The sequence below is a fragment of the Zalophus californianus genome, chromosome 1, assembly GCF_009762305.2.
Source record: "Zalophus californianus isolate mZalCal1 chromosome 1, mZalCal1.pri.v2, whole genome shotgun sequence".
Lineage (NCBI taxonomy): Eukaryota > Metazoa > Chordata > Mammalia > Carnivora > Otariidae > Zalophus > Zalophus californianus.
The window spans coordinates 121,846,949-121,867,994 of NC_045595.1; the positions used below are offsets into that span (position 1 = coordinate 121,846,949).

Genomic DNA, 21,046 nt, shown 5'->3' on the forward strand with positions numbered 1-21,046 from the left:
TAACATAGGTTTGTTTCTACTTGAGAGTTCCATTCTGAAAGCATGTCAGAATCTGCAAAGAGAAAACTGCAAATAATAATGATAACTTCCAAAGATATATATATATGTTCTCACTTTAACATTCACAATCCTGTAAGAAAGCCAAGGTGATAATAATCTTCTATTTTCCAAATCCGGAATCTGATATTCCAGGAAGCTAAAGAGTATATCCCAAATCACCTGAGACGGAATGCAGGTGTCCAAACCCAACCATGTCTGTAACTCTCAGGCAATTTGCTTTTTTTTTTTAAGATATGTTTTAAAGTTTGTTTGTTTCAAAATTATGGCCATACTGTCTAGATAATCTATTTGCTGCTTTTTTACTTGTATTTTATTATGAACACTTATGTTTTTAAAAATATTTCCTCAAAATACATTTAATTGCAGCATAATATTCCATTATATAGACCCACAAAAAATGAATTATTTCTACAGTAATTACTTAAGTTGCTTCTAACTTTCTGTTGCATAAGTACCATAAAGATAATACCATTTCATATAAATATGTATATTTGTCCATTTTAATTCCCTTAGATTAGATTCCTGTAAGAAAACAATGATTCTTGACAGATTACTTTTCAGGGGTGTATACCAGTTTATATTCCTATCAACTATCCTAGTACTTATTATTATCTCTTGCTTTTAAAATTTATTAATACAATGGAAAAGACTATATGTGTATTGTTATTTTAATTCACATCTCAGTTGACTGCTGAGACTAAATATTTTTGTCATTCCTATTTCTCCTTTTGCAAATTGTTCATTGTTTTTGTCCATTTTTAATTGAGCTTTTATTGGTCTGCCTTATTAATAATAAAAAAACCTCATCCCTTTGGTATAGTTTGTGCTGCTTTCCCTAGTAAATCATTTATCATTTGGTTTTTTAATGGGTTTATGATGTATAAAAATCTTAACTTTTATGGAAGGAAGTCTATTTTTTCCCTTTGTGATTTTTACATTTTTCTTAGAAAGTCCTTACCCATCCTAAGGAAGAAAGAGTGATTCTCTTTTATTTTCTTTGAGTTCCATAGTTGCTTTTCTACTAACCTTGGATTACCAATGACTTACTGCTGAGTGAAAAGCAGAGAAAAATGATTTCATTTATTTGAGCTCCTGTGAACGGCAAGCTAGGAAAAAAAAGGGCCATTTCACTCATAATTCTTTGGTTCTTATTTGCAAGCCTGGCCTAAAATGCCTTTTCTTTTTGTGGGTTTTATATAACTCACCATTTGTTTCACTTGGCCTCTCTGCCTAGTTTAACTGCAAATCTTCTGGGCAGATGCCATTCAAAATCCCGAGCTTCACCATTAATAGCGTTCAGTACCCGTCATAATACTTATCAGGCAGCATTATCATTAGTGAGACCAGCATAAATAATTTCCTCTCTACTCTTCATGTTCGCTCACTGAGAGAAAATATTTAGCAACTAACTAGAGTTTAATTTCCATATTAAAAGCATACAGACATGTAGCTTGACTATAAAGACTGATTTCTGTAGGCATTAAGCAAGAAATCAGCTCTTTCTACTCAGCCATACACATGTACGCATACAATACACACATCCACGTGCACGTGCAGTGCGTGTGCGTGTGTGTAATAGCTCACTAATCTTCAAAATAGGCTGAGACAGAAACATGGTTTGAGCTCTCAGGCCGACTGGTTGAGATCATAACTACATAAAACAACTGCCAGGAGGAGACCAGCTAGGGAATTGAACAGATTAGGTAACTCAGAAATGTAGACATTTCCCCCCATTATGTTCCTCATTGCAGTTTTGTAATAAAAACATGAGCAAACTTCAAAGGAAGCTCTGTAGTAAAGGTTAATTGCTACTAAAGAAGAGGGTGGGCCCGAGCGCCAGTACTCTGGGCCCAACTTGCAAGCAGACAGGAAGGATTACACGTGGCTGAGAGCTGAGGATGCGTGCCCAGCTCTAGGAGGAGAGGAGGCACCGCCAAACCTCAAAGGCCCACCAGGGACCTCCTGGTAGGACATGAGCACAGGAACGTGAGTCCCTGAGTCCACACCTGCTAATGGGGTGGCAGGCCGGGGGGGTCGGGGGGGGGAACATCCATTTCCTCCCAAAATTCAGACCGGACGTGCTCTTCTTCCCTTGTTAGGACACTTCCAGAACGGTTCCAGCAGCATGTTTGTGAGAAAGCAGAGGACCTCAGGAGCCAGCTCTTCTGCACCAGCAACACAACCAATAAACGCGTGCTGGGCTTGGGGAAAAGGGAGGAGCCCGAGTAATGCCAGATGCACAGACAGAACAAAGGAGGCGGCTATGACCTGGCCGGCAGAATATTCGGTGAGAATGGCCCCAAGATAATGAAATTTAAGATCTCAATGAAAGGAAGAAAGGAAACTAGTAAAAGTAAGGAAAATGATTTTCCAGAAAACGGATTTAAGCCAGCTTTGAAGGACCGGAGTAAGGGTCGGGAGGTACAGGTTTAGAAAAGAGAGGCATCTACTAGAGTGGGAGCTGCTGATGGATATGGTCTTCAGAACGTGCTGCCTCCAGAGAGGGCTGAGAAGAAAATAGACCTCCATGGAATCTTTTGACACTGAACCGCGCTTGTAGAATTCATGTCTCTGGAGACCATTATTTTGGCAAGATAATCTATCAACATGGCTTGGCACATGGAATTTTTTAAATGACCTTCTAAGCTTCCTTGCTCCTCAAGTATTTGCTACTTCCTTGTACCATGCTATTCCATTTCTTTCTTATGGAACTTTTTTCCCCAGTGCTTCCTAAAAATATTTCATTTATGGGCTGTCAAAAAGACCAAAAAGTATGAAAGAGTGTTGGGAGGCCAACAAGGGAGGTGGCAGAAAATACCACATGAATTGGAAGTAAGGGACCAAATCAATGAGCAAACATTTATCTTGCTCATAGGATTGTGGCATACCTCTTGCTTGTCCTGTGGCTTTTAAATCTGATTAAGAGTTTCTCCACTCTCCTAGGAATTTCACAGACTTTTCACTAAACAAATATGGTTTGTGAATTAAACTGGTAGCTTCTAAGCTATTATGAAATGGGTTTGGCCACTTTCAAAAGTTCCTCTTCAGAGGTGGAACTAAGCTTTTTAAAAAGGGTTATGGAAAAGAAATTGCCAGAAAATTCATAGTTGAGGTACCAGTAAAGCCCTTCGGTATCTACTTACAGAATCTAAAACAGCTAAAATAAAGACGTTAAAGCTCTGTGAGTACTACTCCAAGGAAAAACACCGCCTGGTTAATGTTTGGCTTAGTCAGTTGTCAGGGAACCACAGTCACCAATACCCACAGGACTGCCCAGGTAAGAACAGACTTATCACCGATCAGATAGGCGTTCTTTTCACATTATAACTCTGTGCCTCAACTTTCTTTTAGCAGTACAAATTTTTAAGAGACTTGCAGCAAGCTTTGACCTGATGGCTTTTCTCATAAACTTTTTTACATCCCCAAAGTGATTTTCTTTCAGATTCATTTAGGGTAAAATAGAAATGCCCTGAAATTATGGTGCAGCAGACTGGGTGGTTACTCCTCAGGCAGTCTGAAATGACCAGAGTATAGCCTTTCAGTATTCAAGCCATATCTACAGTAATTATTTGCCAGCGTATCTAAAAGAAGGCAGGCATTTCCTGTTGCACACAAATGGGACACTCTTATCTAAATGACTGTTTAAACAGGTATTTAAGAAAAGACTATCACAAGCAGGAATTTACTGATGACGGAACACATTCGTTTAGGGCTGGACACATTAGTTGAGGACAAACCATTGTCAGGAAAGGAAGCATATCAGCATCAGGAAGGTATAGAGAATATTTTACAATTCCCACATGGGTCAAGATGGGGGATTGTGGGCCATGCCATTTGCAACTGGGGAAAGCAGGAGGGGCACAAGCCCCATTATCGAAATCTGGATTCAGCAATTGTCTCCAGCGCCTGGGGTAACCTTGAGAGTCAGAGCATGAGAGTCCTTGCTCTTTTGGGTTCCTGTTTCCCTATCCAGAAAACAGGCACATTGGACAAGTTCAGCCCCAGGTTCATTCCACTCAAGCAATCTAGATTTTACATAATAAAAACCAAAGGATGGTCAAGGTTTGGTGTACCAAAAGCTTTTATATAAAATATATTTCCTGAAAAGACACTTTGAGAATTGGTTTGGTCTCTCTCACATGTAACCTAGGAGAGACTGTACTCTGGCTGCCTAGCTTTGCTCTAACCAGTGAAACTGGAATTTATTCCCAGTAGAGGCTTATAAAACTGAGCTGTTATTCTCACATTAAGTAGACTGCCCTCTGGTGAGGACTGTGGTTTACGTGTGGGCAGAATGTGTGGTTTACTACCTCTAATTTGTTTATGTTGTTGATGGTGGTTTCAGAAGAAAGCAGCAGCCCTTCCCATGCTAAGGAGTGACCTGATTTGCTTCCTTAAAAAAAAAGAAAAAAAAAGTGTTTAAAGGGGGAGGGGAGCATGAGGGTGCATTAATGTGCCATTGCTAATGGAGGAGCAACTGAGATCCCTTTGACCACAGCTCTGCTTCATTCAGCTCTGCATGTGAAATGAGAGCCCCAACTTGTTTATTATAATTACCTAAGTGTGGCTTGGTGGCTTTTGGCAGAGATCCTTCTTGCCTCCAAAAGAGAGACCAAAACTCAGCAGCTACAAGTTAAAGGAAGGCAGGGGGCGGGGGGGTGTAGTGCATTTTGTAATGAGGAGACTGAATTCTAATATAAACTGGGTGAAAATATTCAAAACAACCCCAAAACGATGAAGATCAAAAAGTAAATGGGATCGAGCTCTACTTTCTACCGTATAATAAACAGAGATAGGTGTGTAAGAGAACCGAATAAACAGTGTAAATGTAAGTTCACATTCATTCTCACCGCTGACTTGATGCAGACTCTTCCCTACTGCTACAAAACAGAAGAGCTTTCTTATAGCCAGGAGCGCTACATAAAGAAAAGAAAATAATTATGCATGTCTGGCAGAAGAGGGAGTTGTAGCAATGGCTTGCTGATAAAAAGGAATGTGAACAAGCAATAGAACACTATCCTAACCACTCTCTTCGTTTGATAAGGACCGGAGAGTGCCCTAAAGAATGAGATTTTGTTAGAGTCTCAAAATTAGGTTTTATTTGAAAATGAACAATGGTCCTTGTTCTCACGGGGCTTGGTAGCGACGACAACAATGACTTCTGACCTCAAAGTGATTCTGTGGGGAAAGTTCCTTGATTTGGCTAATTTCAGCTTGGACTCTGGCCCCATTGCAAATATAGTGTCTTCAGTGTAAAACAAGTTTAGATGGTTCCAAGGAGTTCATTTTTCTGCCTCCATTTTAAGCTATAAAGGCCCCCATATTGAATTTCCCACCACTACATCATATTAAACATAAAATCATTCAAAACCATGGGGATGGATGGAATGTCATCAAAAAACATAAAAGAGGGTTGTTGTTTTTTTTTAATCTGAGAAAACATTATATACTTTGGTAAAAAGTGTTTTCAGAAAAATATGAACAGATGTGCTATGCATATGTATATACACACACTAAATAGCACTTATGATTTGAGAGGGGGTAATTTCAACATTGCTAAGTGGTAACACAAGCTAGGTTTTTAAGGGAATGATATAATATGACAACTTCATAGACTACCAAACTATGCATGGTCTCTGGAAACTGTCATTATCAACATGTACAATAACTAGTAGCATTAGGTGGTCTGTACAGTATCCCTCAATGTCTAATTGAGTCACACAGTCTTAAGACACTTGACGGGCACCAGGCACTGCCTCCTAATGAGAACTGACTTTTTTAAAAAAGGCATTCAAGACCTCTCCTATATAAATTACTACCGTTTGCAGCAAGAGAGGATTATAAATGTTTGCTGGCAAAAACTAAATTTATTTACAAACTGGGTCTAATTTATTTATGGCTCCAGTACAATCGGCTTTTGTCAAAATATTTATGTTATCTGTACTTCTGCCTCACTAAACTCTACCACAATCATAAACACTGTTGAAAAATTATTTGCAGTTAGCAGGATTTAAACTACCCATTATATCACCAGCTAGTGCCAGTAAACTTTTGCACTGGTTGATAAAGTTTCCTCTGTGGAATAAATATACATTTGACTTTCAAAATCTTTGGTGGGCTCCATACTATGAAAAGTGAAGGATTAAACAGATGCCCCAGACTTCACCAGTTTTGTGTGAGTGCTTCAATTGCACATTCCAATTGAAGTTTTGACTACAAAAGTGCTCAGATTTCAAATTTTTTCTAGCATTAAAGGAAGAATTAGATGATTGAAGTGTAGGGGTGATGGTCTTTGCCAAAGATGCTACTTTTCACTTTTGTTCACTTGTCCCTTCCAAAACGTTATTTGGCACCATGTTGTGCCTTGCACTGTACAAGTTGCTAAGGCTAGATATAGAGTTGGATAAGATACAGTTCCTGCCCTCGAGGCTCTTCGAGGTGAGTAGTGAAGACAGCAGTGGTACCAGGTATGCAACAATGCAATCCAATAAGGTGTAAGTTGAGGTCAGGAAGAGTGATGAATGTTAACAGCTGAGTAGAAGCAACTGCAATTGAGCATGCAACTTGATAAAAACTCCTAACCTTTTGATCCTAAGGCTAGGCTCAAAATAGGAATGACTTACTCCCACTGCTTCTAAATAACTCATAAAATGATGAAACCAACAGGTTATAAAACAGCATGGTCTACACTTCTATTACAAAATAAGTCAAGAGAAAACCGCATAGAAAAGTTGATGGTTTCCCTGTCATGTAACTAGTAAAAATGTATTTCTGTTTGATCTACTTCATTTAAAAGAAGACTAAAAGTTCTACCTTGAACCAGGCGGGACTGCTGTGATGCCTGTGAAACCCCCACCGGCCTATAGATGCCTACACTGCATTCATCTTCCAGTGTGAATTGAGAGTTGTGCCAAACAAACCAGAGACAGTTCTGGTTCACCTCAGGATGGTGCTGTCTTCAGAAGACTGGAAACTGACCAGATCTCCCTGGAGCCTCCAACCCAAAGCAAGAGCTCATCAGAGAAAATGGCAGTACCATTGGTTTCTCGTGTCCCATACTATAAGAGATGATGGTCCTTTCCCAAATAGTCAAAGTAACAAAAGCCAAAGTAGCAAAATAAATTTCAAGAGCTGTAATTATATGGTGAAAAACAATCTCAAAAAAAAAAGAGCTATTTGCTCATCAAGGATCTTCATAAAAAGGAATGCCAAAAGCCCGCATATTTGTGACTTCACATTCAGTAGTATATGCATAAAATATTTTGCTGCCTATTTATATCAACATTATAACCCTTACTTAGCTCTAGGTATTATTCTCCAAAATCAAAACTCTCAGTGTCTTTGTTTTGTGCTTTTGCTGATCATCTTTTGGGTCTGTTCCAATAAATCTTCTTTAATAAACTGCTTGTTTTAATAGCTTAGAGCCATTCTAGTTGAGTTAAATAAAATATTTTATCATCATATTGCTTAAACCTCAGGATAATTGACGGAAATATTTATTTTTCATGGCACTGTAGAATTTCAGAGCTAAAGAAGCCAGAAAATAATCAGTTTATTCATCTAAACATTTAAGATGCTTGCTGGTTCAGATATATTGTGGATAAATCCATGTAAACCTATGTAAACTCTGACTGCTTGAGAGGAAAAATTTGAAATGTTATAATTCTATCAAAAGTATATGATGTTAAAAAATTCACCGGGGGCAGGAGAGGTACCGGAAGTCTACAGAACAATTACCCAGTAACTTAATAAGCTTTGTGTTGCTATTGTTTTTGTTGTTTCTATTTCTATTATCATTGTATTAATGTATCTACTTCATCTAACTTTTTTAAAAAGATTTTATTTATTTATGTGAGAGGGAGAGAGAGCGGGAGGAGGAGCAGAGAGAGAGAGATGGACAAGCAGACTCTGTGCTGAGCACAGAGCCCGACACAGGGCTTGATCCCAGGACCTTGAGGCCATGACCTGAGCTGAAATCCAGAGTCAGTCGCTTAACAGACTGAGCCACCCACACACTCCTCATCTAACTTTTTAATACTCATTCCCACTATTATATTTTAGCAACTATGATCCAACATATACCAAAACCAATAATCAGTCAATAAGACTTCTATATACAAAGCACCATGGCATGGTGGGGTAGGGAGAGTACAAAGAATAAAGTAAAATTGCAGATTTCAAAGGACTTACAATCTAGTCAGGGAGATAAGACAAATGCCGAGGAAGAATTAAGTTGTATAATATAAGGCTGCATTGAATAGAGTCAAGTGAATGGTACAGAAAATAAGCACTATAATATTCAACACTAAAAGTGTATTCCTCTTCTTTAAGAGAAAACTGAAATGGAAGATGGCTAAAAATTCTACTTGTGATGAAGACAGATAATCAGGAGGATTGTGAAATAAAGGTTATAGACGGCAGCAAAGCCCTGGAGAGGTAATGACTTTTAATTGGATTGAGTTTATCATATTTGCAGAGGTACAGCAGACATAGAAGAAAGGATTAGAGTGATTTCCACTTCCCATTATTTGGCATAATGAGGAAACAGAGGGTGGTCCACATCTCTTGTACATATTATGAGCCATAGGAGATGCTAAATGTCAGTTTTGGGTAGCATTGAGCTCTCCTAAATAAACACATTTATTTGGACATAGTTAAGTCAAAATAAGTCACCTGAAAAAAAGGTTACAGGTCATTATTTCACATAGTGTAAAGGATTTATGAATTTTTAAATTAATGCTCCTAGATCTCTACACCATTTCAAGCAGTAGGGTATAACTGCATTTTTCTTTGGTTTAGCTGGCTTAAAGGGTCAAGTGAAAGTACTTGTTGAAGAAAAAACAGCTGAGCAGACTTTCTTCTCGGTGGAAAAGAAGAGCATTATAAATTTTTCCAAGAAACAGCATTATATACATCTAGCCAAAACACACATACACACAACAAACAAAACTTGTGTAAATAGGTGGAGAGTCATTAAAGGATCATGCAATTGGCACACCCCAACTCAAGTGAGCCCAAGTGGGAAAGGTTATTAAAGCCACCACCACCAAAACTCGACTGGACTATAAGGTGATGAAGGCAGAGAGTACGGATGCCTGGTTTATTGCAGAATCCTCAGAATCCAGGGAAGTTGCTAGCCCACAACAATTCAATGTGTGTTTGTTGACTTGAAAACATCAGCCAAAGCAAGCCAATTGTGCTGAAGTGAGTGAATCATTCTTTGCAACATCGCCAGCTTCCTATTCTGTAATCTTAACCCATAATATTAGAATTAATTCAGATAATCTGTAAACCACAAATCTAACCCAATTTCTGTTTAAACCAGAAGACCAAACTGGGTTTTAGTCCACCCTAACCAATTACGTGACCCAGGAAAGCCCCTCAATCTATTTGACCCTCATTTTCTTCACCCATATCTGATGTTTGTTCAATATGGTAGCCCATAGATACATGTGGAAATAAAGTATTAGAAATGTGGCTTCTTCAAATTGAGATGTACTGTAAGTTTAAAAATATATACACCAGATTTTTAAAACTTGGTATGAAAATTACAAAGTATCTAGTTGATGATTCTTGTACATTGGTTATATTCTGAAATGGTTTGATATAATGGACAAAATGAAATATGTTAGTAATATTAATTACACCTGTTTATTTTTACCTGTTTTAATGTAGCTACCTACCAGAAGATTTAAATTAATATATGGCTCACATTTATTTCTATTAGACAAAAGTGGTTTTTAAACTACTTACGACAGGGTGCCTGGGTGGCTCAGTTGGTTAAGCAACTGCCTTCGGCTCGGGTCATGATCCTGGAGTCCCGGGATGGAGTCCCGCATCGGGCTCCCTGCTCAGCGGGGAGTCTGCTTCTCCCTCTGACCCTCCCCCTTCTCATGTGCGCTCTCTCTCTCTCTCTCAAATAAATAAAAAAATCTTTAAAAAATAAAATAAAATATTAAAATACTTACGACACAAAACTGAAGTGAGAATCAGAAGAAATAATGCATTTGAGCATCTTTTGTAAACTTTAGGGGAACTACAAATGCCAAAAGTCATTATCGTTATTATAGGGAAAGGTTCTCATGTCTCTCGGTCTTAAGTGACACCTCTTAAAGGTCAGTGTCTTTCAGGTCTACCTGCATTCAGATAACAAAAGGTGATGGCTCATGAACAATTCATTCTCTACTACTCCCTTATCAATAAATTTCTCAATAAACACTTGTTGAAACCAAATGCAAAGAAAAATCAATGTGGTCACTGACATGATACAAAAAGATGAGCTCTTTCCAAAACTCCCCTGCCAGGATTTCTGTGTTGATGTATGAAACAGCCTGGATTAAATAAGGTTAGAAGAAGGTTTCTGTTTGAAAGAGGTATTACTGGCCAATGAACAATGAGCAACACTTGATGAGATGATGGGAAATGATGAACTTTTCCCATTATTTTAGCCCAAGATGCAGAGGAGAAGAAAAAGTCACGGGATTAATTTGCCTCTTTGCCTACTTCTTGGGGCAGGCACTTCAATTCCTCCCACAAACATCCCATTCCAACACTTCAAAAAGAATGAGTGCCTTGAAACACCTGGCAAATAAAAGAACATGAAAACCTTTCTTTCTGCCCTTCCACTACTTTGCTGCAATTGGTGAACTTCTGAAAACACCTCCTAGGTCTGAGCTGATGGATGAAGATGGAAACAAGTACTCTCAGGCTGTACTTACATTATACTACCCCGATAACATTCCCAGCAGTTTTTAAAAAGTTCCGTAGTTAGGAAGAACGGCAAACCCACCCAGAGTCCTCTCCAAATTCTATTATGCAAAAGTAAGGAGTAGCCAAAGTTTCTCGGGGGGCGGGGGGGATGGGTAGAAAATTGCATTGTCACATACAGTTCATTCCATACTCTTACCAGATCATGTCTCTAGACACTGATAAATATTAATTGATGTATTTACTGCAATGTAAGGCAGTTGCTAACCTGCATTCCAGTCTTTGTTCCAAGCCTCGTATCATTTTCTTTCAGGCTGTTGATTTTGGAGTGGCTGTGTAATCCTAGTGAACTGCTAGCAAAGAGTAATCAGTCAACGCTTTGAAGGTGTCTGGTTCATCCCAATACCTGGGAGCTGCTTTGATAAATAGTATTCTTGGGACTAGGTAAAATTTACCACTGTGGGAGTAAATACATGTGGGAACTTGACAGGTTATTGTTCTTATTTTTTATTTATATTTAAACAAAATCTTTTGTTTACAACAAATCCCCACTTGCCCTAAGTTTATTCTGTCCCAAACTGAAGTCACTAAAGCTCTATGTACACTTGCAATGAACGTCTTCTCTGTGTACTTAAAGACTGCTACCCATTTATCACATTTGGGGGCACATTAGTAATAATAAAAACAGAAAACTTCCCTATATCCCATTTTTAAAGTTATTTATTTCTTATTAAGTTTTTTATTTTAATTCCAATATAGTTATATTAGTTTCAGGTGTACAATATAGTCCTCAGCACTTCCATACAACACCCAGTGCTCATCACTACAAGTGCCCTCCTTAATCGGTATCACCTATTTCACCCATACCCCCACCCACCTCCCCTCTGGTAAGCACCAGCTTGTTCTCTATGTTAAGAGTTTGTTTCTTGGTTTGTCTCCCTCTCTCTTTTTTTTCCTTTGCTCACTTGTTTTGCTTCTTAAATTCCACATATGAGTGAGATCGTATGGTATTTGTCTTTCTTTGACTTATTTCTCTTAGCGTTATACTCTCTAGCTCAAGCCATGTTGTTGCAAATGGCAAAAATTCATTCTTTTTATGGCTGCATAATATTCCATATATATATGGATGAGTGCATCTCATCCATACCATATCATATCCCATTTTTAAAGACCTGGATAAAAGGGATTGAAGAACATATCACACAACTGCTTTTGTGGATGAGTGTATCTGCTGAAGGTGTACCATTCACACAACAAAGTTTTATCCTAGGTTATCAAGAGTGACACACATTTTAGAAAGATTTCAGAGGGTTAGAGCTCATCAATTTTCTTCTCAAAGTTGGTTGAGCGACTGTCCCACATCGGGCTCCCTCCTCAGCGGGGAGTCTGCTTCTCCCTCTGACCCTCCCCCCTCTCATGTGCTCTCTCTCTCTTTCTCTCAAATAAATAAAATCTTAAAAAAAAAAAAAAACTGGCTACAGCTTTCTGGATACCTCAGAAAATGTTTTTGTGATTGGTCATAACCAATTTGCCCATAAAAACCTATTCTGTGTCCATGAACATCTAGTGGAATTTGGTTTCTCTGTATTGTTTTCCCTGACAACCTTCTGATCGAGAACATCCTTCTCTCACTCTCCATTCCACGACTCCTTAGTGAGGGCCTGCTACTGTTCTGAGAGCTAGGGATGAAGTCGTGAGCAAGACCAACAACGTCCCTGCTCTCATGAACCTTACAGTCTGGTGGGGAGAGGGAGAAGAATATGGAGAATATGAGATGGTCCTAAGTTCTGAGGAGAAAACAAAACAGTTTGAAATGTGGGAGTGGTGAAGGTGCAGACCTTTGCTATAGTGAAGGTCTCATGGAGGAAGAAGCATTTAAGATTTATACATTGACATTCTTTCAGATCCCCTTTAGATGCTATCTCATCTACTAAAGGTTCCCACTCACCATGGTCACCACTTCCCCAACAAGTGTGAGCTCCTTCCTTGTTGGATCCCCAAGAACATAAAATGTACCTCAGAATATATTCATCTATCATTTACCTTGTGCTGTTAGAGTTAGTTGTTTTCCTGTCTATTTCCCCGTTTTGATTTTCAGCTACTTGAGGGCAAAGGCTATGTCTCAATTATCTTTATACCTTCTTCCCAGTACTGTGAATATAGTAGATGCTCAAATTCAAATAAAAAGGCACAGCATAGGGAATATAGTTAATGGTATTGTAATAGTTTCCAATGGTGACAGATGGTAGCTACACTCGTGGTGAGCGCAGCATAACATGCACTTGTTGAATCACTACCTTATACACTTGAAAATAATGTAACATTGTATCAACTGTACTCCATTTAAAAAAAAAAACTTAAAAAATTGAACCAACTTTAGAAAATGCTAATTATGCACAGTTTCCATTTTTGAACCTTTGTAACTCACCTAGCTCTGAATCTTAAACAGATTTCAAAGGAAGCTGTTATCTACAAAAGTCACTGCCACCACTAGAAAAGAGGTATTTTCTAGGGGATTTATAAATCATTGGCCATGCAAAATACTTGCTCAAACAAGTGATAGTTGCCAAGTACTCTTCTAAAGGAGGTTAAAGTTTGGAAACAATGATCTCTTCCAACGAATTTCACATAATTACCCCTTGGTCCAAAAAGGGAATTCTCATGCTTTCTGTTTGAAACTGTCCCTCCAGACTGAGGATTCCCTAGTTGAAGACAATCAGAAAGAAAGGCTTGTGGTTAATAAACGAGAGCCTTGAGCTTGAACCTTGCACAACACATGCTGGATTTCACAACAGCCAGTGAGAGAGTAAGCACAGAGTCTGAAAATTCTACCAGAAAGTTTTGAGTTTTGTTTCTGTGTGTTTTTATACACACTTTGCTCTTTTGATCTGTCTTAATGATTGTGCTCAATAGAATCTTCCATTCTTTAAATGACACCTTTAAAAAAGTAAGTAAATTGCTCCAATACAAGAATTACTAAGATGAACTTTTAAATGCTCTTTTGTGAGGAATCCAAATGTTCTTACTTAGTTGGGATCTGATTCTGAAATTACAGTTTAATAAATGAGCCCGCAACCCCCTACCCTCAAAGAGAATGCCTCCAAGTTCAGACTGAGGTAGGATAAATATGCCACGTTCTATTTCAAATACCAAGAACGAGGTAAGTATTTTCCCTGCTGCTTCCCTGCCCTGTAATTTGACATCCATTTTAATGATGCTTGCTTTATTGCTTGTCAGAAAAGTGAAATGGCCTGTCAATTTTATGGAGTTGCTCCTACCTTTTGGATGGTTATATTACATTTTGAAATAAGTGTATAGCTTCCCCCGCCCCCCTCTCCTTTTTAGCCTAAATGGTGCATGTGTGGGTTTGGTACTTGGCTGCCAGTGGAATGAAGTCATAACTTCAGGAGTCCAAGAGAATAGATCAAAATCACGCCAACACTTTCATGGATGGGTATATGCTGCTAAATGGATGTTTACCTAAAAAAGTCATCATCTGGCATGCAGCACAGCAAATGTTCCTAAGCAGCTAACTCATGTATACTAAACAAATTTGGCTTGGCTGCCGTGAGAGCTGCCCTGTGGAAATTCTCAACATACATTTGTTTGATTGAGCCGTCATTCCCAGTTGATCTGCTGATGATCTGTGTCACTTTGTTTAAATGTCCTGGTGTGTTTTTTTATATATATACAGTGAAAAGCCAGTATGTTTCTGTGATGGATTAAATAGAGGTGAAATTTGAGAGTGACTCCTGTTTTTGATTCCTGTTCTCAGACAGGTGGGTCTGGAATGATCAAGAATGTCACATTCAAACACACAGGAAAATATGGAGCCCTTTTGATTTAAAACACATTACTGTAAAGATGTATTTGCTACTGTGCTCTCCCAGTACAAGAAACTATTTAGGATTCCCCATCTAAACAAACCATATGGGTTAATTCTCAGCATCCCTTTCAAATGTCCAAAAACAAAGGACACAAAACTCGCAGCTGGGAAATGCAGTCTGAGAGAAGTGAGCAAGGCCCATTTCTGATGTATCAACTCAGAAATCAAATTCAAGGTGAGGTTAGAACCGAAGGTCCAGATCTCAAATATCCTAGTAATGGTTCAGATGGAAACCCAACACCACAGTGCCATACCATGTCTGAGGCACTAATCAAGTGACTGCCTGTTTGCTCCATGGCTAAAGCACTTCCTCCAGCTAATCTTCCTAGATAGGCTCTCAGCTTTAATAACCTATGGGGTCTGCTGTTAAGTATGGGGATCTGGGCACCATCAGCGCTGATGTCTCCACTCTGCCAAACCCCAGACACCACGTGATACACACGCACCCCCTCCCCTCAACTCCCATGGATGTGGTAGACCAAGGCCTTCTTTAAGCTGGGTCCCCCTACCCTAAAAATACATTTATCCCTGACCCAACCTGCTGTCATACCTGAAATTCCCCCCAATTAAAGCATCATTCCTTGGAGTTAAGGCAAAGCCATCTCCACATGTCCTCCAGACAACTGATAGTTTCTTTCGATACGCATTTAACATCTGTTATGGGATGCACAGCACTGAGTCTGGGCTCTAGAAGCCAAAATGACTGGCTTCATTCCTGGCCTCAAAGAGCCACTGTCCAGTAGAGAAGGAAGTCATGCAAATAAATAAAAGTCCCCATGATCAACAAACTATGTGCAAGGTGCAGAGAAGAAAGGAATTCATTCTGAGAGTGAGAAATATTAGGAAAATCTGCCCAGAGATGGTGACACATGAGAAGGCTGTTGAAGAATAAAGATGGTTTTGAAGGAGTTTCCCAGAGAAAAGACAAGGGAAGAAAGACCATTTCAAGAAGAAGAAAGGGTATATTGAAAGGTATGGACCTATGAAAACAGCTTAGTATGTGCGTGCGACTGAAGGTTTCTTGGTATTGCCTGATTTATAGCAAGAAAGAGGCAGAGAGAGATGTGAATAAACAGTCAAAAGTGAGAACCAAATAGCCAAAGGCCTCGATGCCATGTTCTGGAGTCTGACCTTTCTCCTTTATGCATGTGGTATCAGTGAAGGGGCCTAGGAGGAGAATGGAAAGATCGGAGCTGTGTTTCAGTGTGATTGCTCTGATTCAAAGAACAGGAGAGAGTTAAGAAGGATGACACTCGAGGCAGATAAACTAGTCAGATAAACTCTCAATGATCCATTGAGATCACAAAGGCTCTTAAAAAAAAAAAAAAAGACAGTGATGGTGGAGGATAAAGAATAAGAGAGGTTTAGGAAGTAAAACAGAGTTTGGTGAGGGAGTGGGTGGGATAAAATAACCTGCAGTGAACCAATATACTATATCACGACTTAGTTTATCAGTGATCAGGAAAGTCTGTCACTCTAAAGGATTGGAAGGCATGGGGGAGGAGAAGAGAAAGGTTGGAACACCCAGTACTAAAGTAGGAGCCCTGGACAGTCAGGAGGCAACAAGAGAACTCTGGGTCCTCAGAGAATTCAGACACTACAGAACCAAGGGGTTTTCCCTTGATGGAAGATTCCATAAAGCTCACAAGATCGGCATGGGACGGGAGAACAAAAATGTTGTTCTTGTAGGTATAAACAGAGAAAATGCCAAATCAGGCATTCAAGGACATCTTCACTAGGTCTGGCAGACTCTTAAATGTTCACTCCATAACAGGCCTCATTCCTGCAAATTAGTAACTATCCTTTTAAATGTTGAGTGCTCTTATGTTCCTATATTTTAAGTTGTTCAATATGTCTTGGTAATCCTAGCTCAGGTACTTCACTTCACAAAGTGCTCACCAGAAACACAGCCCCTTCCTTGTTCAATGTTGCTTGAGATGGAATTCCTAGGGAAAGGCTCCAAAACAAGCCTTTATCTCAACGGTTTTCATAGGAATTTATTAGGCAAAATTAGACTTCGATGTAATTTTACCCCTACATTTGAGACCTTTGAGAAAAAAATAGTTTAATGCCAATAAATCTAATTTATTAGGATAAATTCTAAAATCCAATAAGTGAATATACAGGAAATCTTGGAAATCAGCAGTCTCCATCCAGGGCTCTTCCCTTGTTTGCCCTCCCCCCGCCTCCCGCAAGAACTCCAAATCCCCAGGGCATGTGGGGGTGGCTCCCTGGTCCATCCTCCAGCCTATATATGTGCCTCCTGCCCCAAAAGGGGCTGGTCTGCTTGGCATTATTTCCTTGTTATTTTCTTAGTGGAAAGAAAGAGAAAAGGGGAAAGAGGGAGAGGGTAGAAGTTAGATTTTATTTATTATTGTTTAACATTATTTATGATTATTTTAATTTAGGTCCAACATCCCGGGAGTCTCATTGCAATGGGTGCAATAGATACCGATAAAATAGCGTCACGGTGCACATATATCTCTTCTACTTTTTTCACGAGTCATATTTTCTCATATAACAAAGCAAATCCTGTCAAATTGCAATATACTTCTAGGCATTCTGCTTCAGATTTTCATTTTAGGAAACAAAAGGAGAAAGAATGAAATAGAAGACACTTACTTGTTTTGTGGACTTATTTGGACCATCCAAAAGAGAATGATCATAGACCTCTTTAGGGGAGGGCACGGGCTTACCATTTGGTGGCCATCAAAAACAAATAAAATAAAATAATATACGATAAAATAAAACAAGAGTGAGGGACTCTATATTAATTTATATATGCCTGAGTGATTAAAAATTTTTAAAAACTGCCTTTTTTGGCTTTTGAGAGTTAGTAATCCCATTTTCCCTCCGAAACAGAGAAAGGCAAGTTTTAAGTACATTTTCCTTCCTGATAAACATCATAAAATCGGGATTGATAAATTTGGTTATAATGTGTGCACACACCTAGATTTGACTCTTTCCCTGGCTTCCTGAGAAAAAAACAAAATGGAAGATGGGCAAAAATTTATACACTTGGCTGCCAAATTTCTTTGCTTGGGAACCAAGAAACCAAATTAGTCACTGAGCAACTCAAATTTACACAGGACCCTAGCAGACTGGCTCTAAGATCATAAAGCAATAAATGCTTTTCTATAGAACTAGACACTATTCTCCTAATTCTGGAATTTTGAAACATTTTTTGAAAATAACCAAACCCACATTTCTTCCTCAGTTAAAAAAAAGAATTCGAAAAAAGTTGCTAAAGATACAAGGAATATAATGAGGGTTTTATTGGTTGTCTCCCTGAAGAACATACACACACACACACACACACACACACACACACACACAGAAACACACACACAAATACACATATACAACATGACAGTCTTTCCTTATTTGAAATGACAAAACCCAATCCTTCCCACAAAGCAAATGCACAGAAGGAAGGCAAAACAGCAAACAATCCAGAAAGTTTTTTTTTTAAATGGTAAGGCCTACAAACAAACACAAACTCAAAATAAATTAGAAATAAACTCCAAACAAACCCAGCAAAAGACAAATTAAGCTGAGGAAATCCAAAGCACACAATCGAAAATTCTTGCAAAGTACTTTAGAGTTACTTCTAGCTCCTAGACCGTCACCTGCAGGGACTACTGGAAGTGTAATGTCCCCAAGTGCAGGCCGATCTGAGGGTTCAGTCCCCCTGCAGCCTCCCGTGCCCCTCCCACTGCCAGGTTTCCTGGAGCCCTGCCCTGCAGACCAGAGAGCTCCAGGCACAGAAGGGCTCTGGCCACCCCGCCGGCCTGGTATTTGGCTCCTCAGTCACCCAGCGCACAAGTATGATGGATGATGATGGATCACAGCCCCCCCAACACCGTGTGAATTTCCAAGGCCGCTGATTATTCTAATTGAGCCCCCAGAAGAAGCACAGAGCTTTACAAAAGCCTCCAAGGAAACCTCCCATTCCCCTTGTCTGCCTGACACAGACCCCACTAAATAAAGCAACCTGGCCCTGATATGGCCTCCTCTCTTTGACACGCAGATCTGGGCCTCCATACTCATTGTTCAGTGATATGATTTAGCCTTGAATGAATTTTTAATGAACACCCAGAGTTATAGCACAGCGGAATGGCCACTCCAGCTTCTCCCAAGGGAAGATAACAGTTTTTGAACACTATCAGGTCACAGCTGTCCTGAGGTTCTCTTACTCTACTAGACAATGTGGTCAGAAGCATTTCTTCTCTATTGTCTGATCTCTCTCTTTCTCTGTCCTTAGCGCTTCCTTAAACCACAAGCGGTCTCTGAGAGATAAAATTCTATACCAGAAAAATAATAGGATTAGACCTAGACATGCATAAGAAAATTTATGTGTTGTAATAATGGAGAGTATCTAAAAAAAAAAAAACAAAATAAACACCAAGTGTAGTACTACTTAATTTAATTGAGTTGAGGATCTTTGACTTGTTCAGATCATTTTTTTGCCGTGTGAGGTTACAGTTTGTGCAGTGGGAAGAAACCCTGGGACTTGCAGAACACAAGTTCAGTGACTGCTGTTGGCCTCTTGGAATGTTCCAAATCAATACAGACACAATGAATAGCACGATACATGTCTATAAAACTCCACAAATCGGCCATATTTAGGAACATAGCTGGTGAACATGTAGCAAAGCATATAATCTTTTGGTCCTTTTTAATGCTCGCTATGATCCAATTTTCAGTGCTTGGGTATCTGACTCTCCTCCCACCCCCCAAATGTCGTGGCTCTTGAATTTTTTTAAATGTCTCAGAATCTGCAAAAATAAATTAGAAAAAGTTTGGTCATACTTCTCAGGGGTGACTCCAAAATTTCTGCATCAGAGGAGCTTATGGGAATGAATCTGATTGGACAAGGGTAGGGACTTTACCGAATAACTGGGAGAGGAAGATGGAGAATGGCTTGGGAAGACTTGCCTAGCTGTGGTTTGGCACCATCATCCATACTTCAACACTGCAGTGGTGTTTACCCACCTCATACGTTCCTTTACATGTTGTTTTTTTCTGATTAGCTGTGCATCTTTAAAGACTATAATATTTTTAAATAGTTCTCCCTAACAACTCTTAGAATATACAGTCACAATCTTTATTTCCTAAACAAGAAAGGTGGATAAATGAGAACAATAGACTAGGTCTCTAGAAACCCAGATCCCATTCCTGGCACTGCCACTAATTAACTGGGAAATTCTGAGCAAGTCTTTTCATCTCTCTGGGAATCTATTTCCCCGTCTGTAAAATTACTGAATGCAGAGAGCCCCCAGGGTCCCTTCCAGCTCATATTCTATGAATCCATCAATCTCTGTTTGATTGTGGAAGTAAATTCCTAGAAAGAGCCCCATCTATATAGCATGCTTTGTACCATAATCAGCATAGCACCATGTGCATATAAATTCAAGAAAAGCCATTGAAGGCTGACGAAGATAGCATTTTTAGTTCATATTATGGAAGTTGGCTTAGAGAGTCAATGAAAAGATGAAAAGCTTATAAAGTTTTAATTTTTATTGAATATCTACTATGTACCAGATAACATAGTGTTATACATTTTACATCATTATCTTATTTACTCTCCGCCCGAAAACCTACTGTGTAAATTGATAACAGCCCCATTTGACAGATTAAAAAAAAAAGCTAAGACTCAGAGAGTTTGTGTGTCTAACCCATGGTCCCCAATAGATCCATTGTGCTTGGACTCTGGCATAATGTTCTCATACTATTCTATTTCAATTTTATTCTAATAGTTCTATCACATCCTATCATTCATAGAACCCAAACTGTCAAAAGACAAATAAACTCATTATAATCTGACGATAACTCCCATGTTCCTCTCTTTTCCAACGGGGGACTGCGAACTCCTTGGCTTTGCTTCACTCCCTTCTGGAAGGCCCAGTTGCTTAAGAGCCAACTTCAGCTACTTCTCTAAATCAGGGCTTACTCATGTTTTGTATGATCATTAAGACTAATTTGTTAAAACATCACAAGAATTTAGAGTAAAAGCTAGTCATCACTGATAATCTTACCAATTCATAAAGGTCATTCTTGTAATTATTATTACTATAACACCTGTTTTATTATTTTGGTCAACTTCTAGATGTGACATGTAATAAAAATAGAAATCGAAATATAAGCTACAATAAATGTATTCTTGACATATTGGCATTTTTGTCAAGAAGGGCTTGTATCTCAAATACCTCAAACTCATTGCCAAATATTTCACCATATGTAATCCAAAATCATGACCTTTGGAGTCTCTTTCTACTTATGATTCCAGTTCCAAATTAGGATAAGAAATAAATGAATAAATATCTGTTTGGAAACATTTGCATACCTATATTATAATTTCTACAGATGTGATAAAAAAGATATTGGAGCATT

The 21,046-nt window shown here is 38.9% G+C and overlaps 1 protein-coding gene and 1 long non-coding RNA gene across 11 annotated transcripts in view; one reads left to right on the forward strand and one right to left on the reverse strand.

The window, feature by feature from the left end:
• The window catches only part of MECOM (MDS1 and EVI1 complex locus), a 531,718-nt gene that overhangs the window by 282,434 nt on the left and 228,238 nt on the right, over window positions 1-21,046 (reverse strand). The window lies entirely within an intron of this gene.
• Window positions 1,912-11,380, forward strand: LOC113916914. Its single transcript, XR_003518074.1, has 4 exons — window positions 1,912-2,046; window positions 2,160-2,347; window positions 8,392-8,496; window positions 11,081-11,380. It is a non-coding gene; the product is annotated as an uncharacterized LOC113916914 (long non-coding RNA).